At 36.0% G+C, this 13,731-nt stretch overlaps 1 protein-coding gene, 1 long non-coding RNA gene and 1 other non-coding gene across 3 annotated transcripts in view; 2 read left to right on the top strand and 1 right to left on the bottom strand.

Annotated features, from left to right (window-relative positions):
• LOC101743912 (T-cell leukemia homeobox protein 1) overlaps nt 1–13,731 on the bottom strand; it is a 69,672-nt gene that overhangs the window by 19,616 nt on the left and 36,325 nt on the right. The gene's annotated exons all lie outside the window — the stretch shown is intronic.
• LOC134201497 (uncharacterized) lies at nt 4,734–7,700 on the top strand. The gene is made up of 2 exons (XR_009976837.1): nt 4,734–4,867; nt 7,376–7,700. It is a non-coding gene; the product is annotated as an uncharacterized LOC134201497 (long non-coding RNA).
• TRNAL-AAG (transfer RNA leucine (anticodon AAG)) lies at nt 13,646–13,727 on the top strand. The gene has a single exon. It is a non-coding gene; the product is annotated as a tRNA-Leu (tRNA).

Genomic DNA, 13,731 nt, shown 5'->3' with positions numbered 1-13,731 from the left:
TTAATAGTAGAATGTTGAAAGTTCACAAAACAACTCTGAATATGCATGATAATAGCTGCTAACTTATAAAAAATCGCGTTTCAAATTAACTTCCTGTGGTGGTAATTGTTTTAGTGCTAGAAACTTTGCTCTCTTTTATTTATTTGTTATTAATAGAAGACGACTATGATTTATAAACGTTATTTAGTGTTTGAACCAGCATATATATTAAAGGTAAGTCTCAGTTGTTATTGGTTTTAATGTATTTGATTAAATAAAAATACATGTACAAATCTGTTGTTTTTGGGGATATTGGGGACGTCTTAGGTATAAATAACAACGAAAAAGGGGTCAATTGGGATGACAATACGTGAAATGGAAACGACCTAAGTTTAAATAGGTACAGGTTTGTAGGGTTGTCTATGTAGTTATAACAATATTTTTTAAATTTGTTGGTAAAAATCTGGTTTATTCGAAGCGAAATTGGGAATAAGTCTTTAGTTGAAATAGATAAGCAATTTAATATAAGTAAGTCGATTTTACAGAGACATGTAACAAGATCAATGAAATCTCAAGGTGGACAAAAATGTCTAAGTAATACATAATAAAATATTTAATATTTGTTCAGAGTGGGGGTATTCATCTGATTAATCCATGGAATAACCGACACACCTAATCTCTTAAGCCAGATAGAAATATCTCAGCACTGTCGATTGCACCTATAATTGAGGTGATGTCTGCTATGTACTTTTGTCAGTTTTTCAATTTTTTTTATTGATGATCACTTTGTTGGTGCAACTAAAATAAATAAATTAAAACTATATATAAAAATAAAAGTAGTGCCAACCCTAGCAAATTTCTCATTTCGTCCCAATTAACCGCAATTTTCGGGTAAATAGGGATTACACCTATTTTTGCATTTTTTGCTTAAACTGGAATGCTAGTTGCATAATTTTAAATTAGATAACAAAGATGCCCCCAAGACTCAATCATTTTGATCCTGATATAGCATTATATACATCAACAACTACCTTAAAATTGCTCATAAAGTTGGAATTTGTCCCTAATCGCCCCATTTTACGGTACTTCCTAAGTCTATTTCTACTATATTCTACATCCACAGATTATACACAATACGAACGCATTAGTTGTCAGTGTTGTCACATCTTTATCGTGTAGGAGTCTAATACGCGCGCACGGTAATGCATCGCACTATTGTTTTATAACAATCACTTAGGTGACGGATAATTTAGAATAATACATGCATTGTCTTGCCTATTTCATTATCTCGAAAGTGTAACTTAATGTTGTTTTAAGACTTATTTAAAGACCGATTCTTTTTTGACGCTTATGACTGGTCTGTTGTGAGGTAGTTTCCGAATATATTTTTATTTTTTTATTTTATCTTACTGTCTGTCATGTCATGGACCTTTTTGGAACGAAATTCCTGGTGGGACGATGCGGAGGGGTACCCTAACCGGAAGAAAACGTCCGTAACGTAAGATTTTTATTAGTAATGCACACAGTGTACGACTTAACTTTGTAATAACGTACAAAAAATAACATATTTTTTATTATATATTTTTTATAAATCATTGTGAATAAAATAAAGTTGATAACTTTGTAAAGTAGTTTATTATTATTTTTATCAATAAAAAAATAATAATAAAAAATGTATACCCGAACTTCGTTCCTATCCGGTGCCCCATGACACCACACATCTTTTATTTTTGAAAGGAATGATGAAGGAAAGGCCATTTCACCAGGACAGGCGGGCGTACTAACAGCTGCCCGGGCGCCTCCGAAGGAGACCTAACAGATCCAAGGGCAGCTGCTTTCCGAATGCAGTGTGATAAACCATGGGCCTATGGTTCACACGAAATGAAGAGTTCAGCGTTGTTTACAGGACAGTCGGGATACAACGATCTGTGCCTGTCTCTCTTTTTATGGAGAAAGAAAGACAATTCGTACCACCGAGGATACACTGAGAAGCGAGATAATCCAAAGACTGGAAGGAACTTAGAAGCCATGTTCTCTAGAAGCGCACTGTGAATAAAAGCCGTGGTTCCTGATACTGAGTGTAAACAGTATTTTGTTTGGCTAGTTGCGCCATGGTAAACAAAAGCATCATCTCGAAAAATTACTGCTTTATTTATTTATATCTAGTACAAATATTCAAAATTAAAATCACATAAAATATGCATTGCTTTTTTCTTCATTTTCAATAGCGTAATTAAATCCGACCTTCTTTCTCTATATAAAACACTAATAACTAACAGTAGCCGATCATAACAGCGTAGATTCTCAGAGCCTATACCCTATCCGTGTACCAGATAACGCTACCTCATTCGTCACAGACAGGGACTGGTTAGTTGATTCAATTTGCGCCTAAACAGAACCACGTGGGTGTTAAAAAAAAAACGTAAACCAGTAAAGTGAACGTAGCTTAATTACACGAAAACAAATGTTATCTTGTGTGTTCTCTGTTGTTTTTCCGATTGAGTTGAACTAGATTGAATAATTGAGTGCATAGTCGTCGTTACCGGTTCGGACGCGATTTTCGGCAGAGCTTTTTAATGGTCCCAGGGAAAAGCGTCAGCCCGTATGTATAGGAACCATTGAACTTCGAATACGCAGTCAGGCGCTCTGATTTAGAGAGTAGGGCGGCTCTTTTTATAATAGAGCACAGAGCTTAGAAGTCGTGGCTTAAATGACAATTCACTTAGTGTATTTACTCAAAACTATATAATTAAGATGTAGACCTCAAAAGTCTGGTGATGACATTAATGTGGTCAAACACTATTGAAACTTTTTCATTCGTGAAGATGAGTGGATTGGAGTGATATGATTGATAATGATATATTTAATTTTTTTAGGAATGAAGGATTACTGTTAGTCCGAAGGTCTTTCAAGTTTCACCATGACAGATGGCCGAGCAAAGGCTCAGCCAGGAGATGGGATTTGCTAACAGCTGCCGAAGCACCTCCAAAATAGGCCTAACAACTCAAGAGCAGCTGCGTCGCGAATGAATCTACTACCGGATTGTAATCGCTACCCGCTGAGAAGATCCGGTAAGATACTCAGCGGGCTAAAGTATGGGCTAGGTTGCACGTATATTTCTTTGCCGAGTTCGACGAGTACGGTTACCGTGGAATTACCCACGATTATGAAGTCTATGAGTTTCTGTAACCACTTAGAGTCTTATTGGACCGTCAGCTTTATGTTAAACAGAAGAATAGATGGAAGCATTTAGTAGTAACTAGTTAATAGAACTAGTGACGAGGAAATAGGTAAGTTGTGATTACTAATAGCTCCGGAAACCCTTGATGATTGGCAGGCCGTGAGCTAGCCTATATATTAACAGCAAACAAGCTACGCTCAATCATTACATGTACTTATGAAACTCATTTCTACAATGTGACAATTTAATCTCCAAATAGTTGCAAACCAATAACTTTACAGAGTAATGAAATACTTCACGAACCTCACAATAAAAAGAAACTGTTATCAGAATAACGTCATTAAAAGAAACTTTGTTTTTTTTTTATATTTTAATGCCAAAGGAGTGGAACCCTAAATTCCTGTGACTGATTAACTTTGTTTTGGAATTTTAAAAGATACTATAATAGTGTTTTTTTTCTTCTTTACAGATAATTAATTGAAGTCCACTTTAAAAATAGATTGGACATTTCGAACTGGTCTTTCTGGAAATTGCTCGGGGAAACCTCGGTTTAAGATTCGATGGCTTGTCAGGTTAAAATATGGTGATTTGAGGTGGAATGCCGTGATTAGAAAAATTGCCGGGATTTTCAAGGTTGTAACTAGAAAAAGTAGGTACATCTATAAAGTATGTAATACTTTTTTATTATTTCTTGGATTCACATCATGTAATAATATGAAAACCATTGGATTAGTAAACTTAAATACTTTTATTTGTTGTTGATTGTGATACCATCAGCGTCCATACTTTCGTGATTAATAATTACGAATAGTTGTTGAGAAAAACATTTTACTTTACTACGAACTTTAATTTTTTACTTGTATTGTTTAATATAACTTTTTACATTAAATTTTGTTTGCGATTTTAATTAAAAATCATATTAGAGATGTGACTCCAGGGAATTTGTATTGGTGGATATATACTTACGATCTTGCTATATAAATACAGCCGTTATGTACATGCCAGGGGCATTGGTGAAGGAGGCGTCGGTGACCACTAAGTCTGTATTGTTGGTATTCAATTCATTTAAACGCAGTTGCCATCAACAGGGATCATTCAGAATTCAACCAATGATCATCTACTTTAATAGAAGATAATCATTCCAATTGTTCACATTTACTCCAGTTTATTTGCAGACAGTACAGCATAAGTACAAACAGTCAAACAAGGTGAATTGTATAGAGGTATGTGCGAGACAATACAAGGGCTTGGGAATCGTGTGTTGGTGGCATCACAACCGATTACGTTCTAATGGACAAGCGCTGTTTGTGTTCGGCTCAGATAACGCGTGCTCGATACGCGCGGCGCCATGCCACTGATTTTGTTTCAATAAAAAAAAAAAAACTATTAACAGACTCGCACTCAATAACCGTGATTTACTTGCTGATATTCTAGTCTCGGTTTTTTAGGAATGATATTTAAGTTGGCTGTATGAGTAATGTGGCCTTTGCTTTTTTTTTAAATGAGAATAAAATAAAAAAATATGTGAAGCTATTTGTTGTCAAAAATTTTTCTCCAATTTAAATCAAGTTTAAAATAATGTGTGTACTTATCTATGCAGAAACATAATTTATCTTTTTAAATAAAAAAATAAACATTTTATTTTTAAAAAACTCTGCGAAACTTCATGCGGATTGTGTTTCATAATTGTAATTTTAGTTTTTTAAGGTTTGTGTTTTAGTTTAATTTTTTTGTCACACACCAAACTTACGTTCTAATCGTAAAAACCCGAAAATCAGTTCGGTCGATTTATCAAACGTCTCATTGTATTAACTGGCCGTGTTAATGGTCCGCTTATCTGCGGCTTCTTGTTTTTGTTTTGTTGTGCATTATTAAAAGTCGGTTTATCTGCTAACGAGGGGCGACGCTAGGCTGCTTAGATAGGATTTGTCCGTGTTTACTTTGATTTATAATAAAGGTAATGATTTTGACGTGGCTGTGTGTTGTTAATAGATTTTTTAAGTGAAACTTTTCTAGGCGCGTTGAGAGTAAAATTTAACTCGCGACAGATTCGTTACGGCTTGAGAGAAAAGATACAATTTGGGACGAGCGAGAGTGAGAAAATAGATAGAGCGTCTCGCGAACCACTCGACATTGGAGAGAGGGAGGAAAAAGTGACCTAGGTCGTTTCTCTTATACACAGCTTTGCCTATTATAAGTGAAATTTGCTTTAAGGACAAAAACTGAAGAAAACCATAATACTACACGCCGCAAAAAAAGCTTCAGATGCACCTTTTTTTTTAACCGACTTTAAAAAAAGGATTCGCGATCCGACTGCTTTTTTTCAGTTGATGCGATTTTGATGATTGTTTTTTTTATTCAATTTGAAAGCTAGTCATTAAAATTAAAATATTTTATTAAAAAAAAGCCATTAAAATATTTATTAAGATCTGAGCACTAGTTTTTGGGCTATCCCTGTTTAATTGACTTCACCTAAGGCGTGTATTTTTTTAAATTTTAACTCGAAATACCTGCTGGCATCTGCAAATATCCCACATAGACCGCATAATTTAAATAGCTAAGCTTCTCATTCTTTGGGACTAAAACTGTATAACTGCATAAGGAAAAACACTGGTGGTAGGACCTCTTGTGAGTCCGCACGGGTAGGTACCACCACCCCGCCTATTTCTGCCGTGAAGCAATAATGCGTTTCAATTTGAAGGGTGGGGCAGCTGTTGTAACTACACCGAGACCTTAGAACTTATATCTCAAGGTAGGTGGTGCATTTATGTTGTATGTGTCTATGGGCTCCAGTAACCACTTAGCACCAGGTGGGCTGTGAGCTCGTCCACCCATCTAAGCAATAAAAATAAATAAATAAAATTTGTTCCGTGAAGCTGTCATGCATTCCAGCTTGAAGCTGGAACAATAAAATCCAGATGTCAAGTCATGTTACAAGACTGGCGATTATGTCTATGGTAGGTTAACCCATGTACTACCAGGCGGAATCGCTAGCTTGTCCCATTCGAAGCGATAACAAACCTTTTTACTGCCTTTTAATTATCATCTCAACACTTTTAATTTCGATTCACCGCCATATTAACGATGCTTGACGTGATAAATAAAATAACTTATAAATACTTTTTTAATATTCATTCGGGCTTTTATAAGCCGGAGAATGTATACGGAAACCATTTATTATGTTGGTAAAAAACAAAAAAAAAAAACCTAGAGAAAATTTAATAAATTTTATCACATGCCTCGAAACCATTCAAACTTAATGCAACAAAAAGGTGTTAATAAAATAAACTAAACAAAAAAAAAACGAGTTAAAAAAAATTTACATTTCAAAATTTAAGGAATTCTCTTAATTCTCATATGAATCAAATGTAATTATCAGAAGATAACATATTTAAAAAACAAAAAAAAAAGAAACCGTATATTTTTTCTGGACCCTCCACGCAAAGGCAACTAAACGAAACCGCCAACTTGAATACTATCAAACGAAACATTTTAACACGTCCAATAAATCTTTCTCGTAACCAATAAACTAGCATTATCTACACTTTTTAATTTATTGTAAACTAACAACATCTATAAATTACATATATCATAAGATACACATTGAAACATTTACGAAACATGTGTACATTGATTGAACGTTTTTAATTAAAATGATTGTCGTTTTAAATATTATAATAAGCATACTGTACACGTAATGTAATTAAAACAGAATCGGGATTCGGATCGTGTGCATTTTCGCTTATGACTTCTGAACGTCTTTTTGGCGGGAACGCGAGGAGATAAGTTGTGTAATTTATTTTATTTTGTCTATTTAGTGTTTCTTCAGGTTTAAATGTGTAATAACGGTGGTTTATTAACTGTTTAGTATCTGTGAAAGTGCATAAATGTGGAAAAATGAAACAAAACCGCTAAACGTAACTTCTCGGGATCCTCCAAAAAGTCCACTGAAAAAATCTTAGTAAATAACCACCATTTTACTGAGATTATATTTCATCTCATTTTATATCATTATTAATTTCATCCCAGTTGATTAATGTCTCAAATTAATCATCTTCATTTCATTCATAAGATATGACTTAAAGGTCTTAGCTACCCGGTCATAAAATCCCTATATAAAAAAATAAAAAAATAACTTCTGAACGAATTTTATAGCAATTTGTTAGGTTACGAAAGGTTATGTGAAGTGTATAATCTATGGTTATGTGGTTTCAGTGTGTGAAAAAATTGTTTTCCTGATAGCGTGCTGTAACTTTGATGTGGCTTTGAAATTGAGATTAAAAATAGTTTATTTGCTCTACTAATGGATACTTACTTATCGTTGAAAACAAATCATTGTGTCAATTTAGAATGTGTATATCTTTGTCCTAAATTTAAGTTAAATCGATTATATTCTCACGACAGCTGGACTTATGCGCACAGAAATGTATACAGAGGCCAAAAAATGCCTAAATATTTTATACAAAAGTGCATGAAAAGACATGGCGGCTTCCTGTAGTGTGGGTATTTTAATGTACAAAATAAAACCTGATTGATTGAATTGTTTTTTTTTGTACCGATTTTAATATATTACTTTGTTTTGTAACTTAGCATGGCTAAGAGCACAATACATACAATACACACACGCTGCTATTAGCTTGGTATGTTTGTATGTAACCAATGACGCATTAAGGGATGATACTGCTCTAAGCCCTGTTTATCGCGCCGCCCTTAATATAATGTTAGATTATATTTTATTAATTTTGATCCAATTTTTTTATTTTAAATTGAAATTAACTTTATTTCCTTAGATATTTTCTTTAATATTACAGATTTTAATAATATATTTTTTTATACAAATTATTTAATGTGAACTGATTTTCAAAGGACACGTGTCATGACTTTTTTTCGTCTCTGATATTTTGGCATTTCAAATTTTTTTCCGCCTCACTAATCATGCCGTCCTATACCCGGGCTTCACGAGCCTAGGTCTAAATCCATCACTGTATTTAGCGGAATCTTTGAACGTCATTTTCACTGACTTGAACAATCTGATTAAAATAAAAAATTGTACACGTATCAAAGACTCATAACAACTTTTTTTTTCTCATATCGGAGACTCGGTCGAGTATAGACGTGTTATAGTGACTTTCGTATTTCTCAAAAAAAATATAAGAAAATGGCTTCGTTACGCATTGAAGAAACTGTTCGCGAATTACACCAAGTGGTCAGTGATTTGGTTACTAAAGTCGAGCGGTTAGAGCGTGTTATTTCTGAACAAAATACGATAATTAAAAATCAATGTGAAGTGCTGGCTATGACAACAAATGCATCGGTTACTGTTGCCGATGACACAAGTACCCACAAAGATAGTGATATTTCTGTTCCTGCGTTAACAAATAAGCAGAAAGTACCGATTCGATTGGCTCGTACTCGGGCCGTGTCAGCAATCACAGCGATGGCATCTGGACGCAAGAAAGGGACAACGAGTGCGACAGCAGTATTTCCTACGTCTGCCGCACATTCCGTTTGCACTTTGCATGACAAGCCGCTTGATCGACCTTCATCGGATGCCCCTGTTACCCATCACAACGTCACTGAAGCGCAACTATCGCTCTCATCCGGGACAGCCGAAGTTCAATCCGGAACACTCAATGAAAAGTGGGTTGAGGTTAAGTCGCGTCGTTCCCGAGGTCCACCAGCTAATGTACTCAAAGGAACGGCCACACCCGGAACTATGACCATCGAAGCTGCTGAAAGATGGAAGTATTTGCATCTTTATTTTGTTAAGGAGGGAACTACCGATGACATCATTCGCGATCACCTTACGCAGATTTGTAAACAAGACGTATGTATAGTCGAGTCACTAAAACCTCGCGGTAAATACGCCTCCTTCAAAATAAGTGTTCCCGTTAAAATGGAGGGTTTAGTTATGTCTTCGGCAAATTGGCCAGAGGATATTTGCATTAAACCATGGCGGCGGGGATTTCGTAAGCCCAGCGACATTTAAAAATACAAAAAATATTGGTAAATCGTTTTCAGTGTATATTTTATATCAAAATGTACGCGGTCTTAGATCTAAGTTAAGTTTATTTAAAAAATCACTTTTGAATACGAATGCACATTTGATAGCTGTTACCGAGACATTTCTTGTTAGTTCGGTATATGATGGCGAGCTGTTCCCTAGGGGATATACTGTCTATCGACAGGATCGTGCTAACGATGCAGGCGCCGGTGGCGTCTTGCTCGCTGTTCGCGACACTTTCTCCTCACGCCGTGTTACTAATATTGATGGTCTCACGGCTGCGCAGGAGGTTTTATTTGTATTAATAACTTATAAAAATATTAAGTTTCTCTGTTGTGTAGTATACTTACCACCTAATTATAATAATATGGAGTATTTACATGTGTTACAAACCATCGAAAATGCTATTTGTAAACTTGCACCGGTGGAGGTAGTTATTATTGGTGATTTCAATTTAAATTCTGTGTCTACCTATGTACGCGAGCAATTCGAATATTTCTTAAATTTTTGTAAATTAACGCAATTTAATACTGTTCCAAATCATCATGGAGGTATCTTGGATTTCGTTTTGAGTGGACTACACAGAGAGCGTGTCTGTGTTGTGCGGGGAATCGGTGCTCTCGTGCCGGAGGACTGCTATCATCCGACGCTTGAAGTATCCGTGCGATGGCCTAGCAGGCGGAGCTGTGTCGGCGCTGGCATGCCCCCCGTCCCTCTATCTTCCGATTCAGCCTACGTACTGGATCGCGGCTCCCAATGGAATTTTCGTAAAGCTGATATTAATATGCGTCTTTTGCTGAGATTGATTGGAGTGACATTGTTTCTGAGACGGATGTCAACATCGCTCTTAATAAATTTTACAACAAATTATACTCTATAATCGATTACTGTGTGCCGACCAAACGTTCTATATTAACAAATCAATCAAATAAATACCCAACTTGGTTTACTTCCGAAATAATACGGAACTTAAAACTCAAACATTTTAATCACAAAAGGTACAAAGCTGAGGGAAAAGAAGTAAATTTAGAATTGTTTAAATATTATAGGAGTAGAATAAAATATCTGATGGAGACAGCATATAAAAAATATTTGTTGAGCATAGAGAAAGACATCGGTCATAATCCAAAAATTTTTTGGAAGTTTATTAAGATAAGCGACAAGGTAGGCATAATTGTAATAAATATTATGATTACTTGGGAAAACCTGTGGAAGGGCAATACGCGGCAGATGCATTTGCAACTTACTTCAGTTCAGTTTTCTTAGCCGATGAACCCAAATTAGATCCAACTGAGGCCCAGCATAGTGCAGCAATAACATCACAGTTTTGTTCCAGTGCTCGAGTAGCTTTATTGACTGTAGATAGTTCGGACCTGCGCTGTGCTGTGAAGCGCATTAAGCCGTTCTCTGCATCAGGTCCAGATCGTATCCCTTGCTTTTTGGCTAAGGATTGTATGAATGTGCTTAGTGTACCACTACTACACATTTATAATCTCGCACTCCAAATGTCCACATATCCATCTACGTGGAAGCACACTAGAGTAACTCCGGTCTTCAAGGGTGGTGACCGCACAGATGTGAGAAACTATCGACCCATCGCAGTATTATCAGTATTTGCAAAGATATTTGAGTCCATTATGAATAAACATGTTAGTGCGCAGATCCGGAACCAATTGACTGACAGTCAACATGGTTTTCGAGCTGGTAGATCTACGGCAACTAACCATATTAATTTTGTAAACTATGTTGCTGCTGAAATGGATGCAGGAAAACAAGTCGACGCTGTGTACTTAGACTTTGAAAAAGCCTTCGACCGTGTCGATAATGACCTACTGTTGATGAAATTTGCTTCATTCGGATTTACCCCAAAACTCCTCAAAATATTTTTCTTCTTATCTCTCCGATAGGTCTCAGCATGTAGAGTTGGCGGGCTTCAAATCTAAAACTTATTTTACAAGATCAGGAGTCAGTCAGGGTAGTACCCTTGGTCCGACTCAGTTTTTAATCATGATAAATGATCTTCCTTTTATTCTTAGTGAGCGGACCAGGTGTCTTATGTTTGCTGATGACCTTAAGCTGTACGTTGGGGTCGGGTGTGATGCTGAGCGCCATGCTTTGCAGCGCGATATTACTCGGGTTGCAGATTGGGGAGAGCGTAACCGCTTGCATTTTAATACTAATAAATGCAAGGTCGTTGCATACAGCCGGTCACGGTCGCCCGTGTTGTTCCCGTACCATATATCTGGAGTCATTTTGAATCATGTGGCAGTTATACGTGACTTGGGGGTTATTTTTGATTCCAAGCTAACGTTTAAAGATCACATACAGCATATCTGTAAAAGGGGTAGTGGTCTGCTTGGTTTCATAATTCGTCAGACGCACGACTTTGTAGGCCATCGTGTGATTTTTATGCTGTACGATGCCTATTTGCGAAGTAGTCTTGAATATAACGCACTCGTATGGGATCCTCGCGAAGCAGTTCAAAAGCTAATGCTGGAAAAACTACACAAAAAATTTTGCAGGTTCCTATTCAAGAAAATGTATGGCTACTATCCGTTCTTGTATCCATCACTTTATGTGACTGGTATGGTCGGATTAGATACTCTTGAGCTGAGACGGAAGATGATTCTTATGGTGCATTATTATCAGCTATTGCATAACAAAATTGATAACTCCACTGCACTGGAATCAGTGTCGTTATATGTGCCTGATGGCTACATGCGCGGATGTATGTGTGGAAGGGTGCGTCGCCAGCGGCAGCTTCTTAGTACCACGCACGCGCGTACGCAGCACACCGCTAACTCCCCGACGCATCGTGCTGTCTCGCTACTCAATGGCTTGCTAGCCTATGCTCCGGAAATGGATATATTCCATGATGGTTTGCAGCGATTTATTGTTGTTGTTAGGAATTACTTAAGCGAATTATTAATGCCTTACAAATGTTTTGGTTTATACTGTTAATTTGTAAGTAGATTGAATGAATAAATAAATAAATAAATAAATAAATAAATAAACAATACAATAATTGTAATAATTTCACTTCAATATCCTGACTAATATCAACTGAATAAAAAAAAGATCTATGAACATATTATATGATCTAATGTATTATGAATTTTGTGGTAATTCAAAAACTATGTCCATCTCACGAACTAATCTCGTCTCATTGATAAACGTAATTCATATATTTAAATAACATTACGTATTTTAATCGTTAAGACAATTTACCGAAAACAATTTTTATGTTTTGTTTTCTCGTATGCACCAAGTTTTACGATGTGTAATTAAAACAAATTCTGTTGCGCTCTATCTTTAGTGTTTCAACTACTTAAATTTATAATCCTTTTAGACATTTCATTGACCAGTTTAAACGGAATTTAGTGTTTTTAGTGATATTTATAGCCGCCATTTGATCGAGTGGCAAATTTATAGGAGATTTATGTACATGAAAAATTAAAAAAAATCAAAATCAAGCTTTGTTTAATAATTATTAAAGCTAATATTAAAATGTAATGCATTTTTTTATGTTTCTTATTAGATTCGTGAACTAGCTCACGGCCTGTGTTGTTGTTGTTGTTTTAGTCCTAGGGTACCCCGCTGGTACATAGGGCCCTCCCAAGTTGTCTCCACTTGACCCTGTCTTGCGCTTTCTCCTTGACATCACTCCAGCTCGCGTCGGCAGTCCTCATTTCACTCTCCACAGTGCGTCGCCAAGAGTGTGTACAGGGCGACCGAGTCTTCTCCTACCAAGCGGTTGCCACTCAAACGCAATTGATGCTGCGTTGACTTCGCTACGCCGTAGTGTGTCCTATCCAACGCCATTTCTGATGGGCAATATTTTGCGCGATGGGGTTTTGGTCACATTTACACACACTCTCAACATTAGCTCACAACCTAGCTAATGTTAAAAGATTCCGGAGTCCATATCACAACGTAAGTGCCACTATCTACCTTGAGATGTGAGGTCGAAATTTCAATTTTATTGAATTCAAAGCTTCCACTTGACATAAATGTCTATGATGATGGGACCTACTAGTACGAGCTCACAATATGCATATTATACATGTAATTTAAATTATAATTTTATTATAAAGCATATAAGATTTTACAATGAGTGAATACTGCGTGGTAAAAATCGTACAATATACTATAATATTATACCTATACTATATTATCGGTGTAAATATAAAAATCAAAATGGATTAATAATAAAAAAAAAATATAATATGAAGTTTACTGTTTTTATATTTTTATATTGGGTCAGTATTTTAGGCCAAAATAGTCTTTATAAGTGTGAAAATTTTCAATTTAATCACTCTGAAAATTACGTTGAAAGAGTCCGTCATGTGAATAGAGATATATGTATATCGGTCAAGCTATTTAATAGCGTGTTGATAACGTCGTCAACTTTTCCAATGCAATATATATATTGAATTATTTTTTTGGGTATACAAACTGCAATTTGCAGCAAATGTTTCGTTGGTAGCGTGGCCGAGCGGTCTAAGGCGCTGGTTTAAGGCACCAGTCTCTTCGGAGGCGTGGGTTCGAATCCCACCGCTGCCATAAC

This window comes from Bombyx mori, chromosome 26 (assembly GCF_030269925.1).
Source record: "Bombyx mori chromosome 26, ASM3026992v2".
Lineage (NCBI taxonomy): Eukaryota > Metazoa > Arthropoda > Insecta > Lepidoptera > Bombycidae > Bombyx > Bombyx mori.
This window is presented reverse-complemented; position numbering and strand designations above follow the sequence as displayed.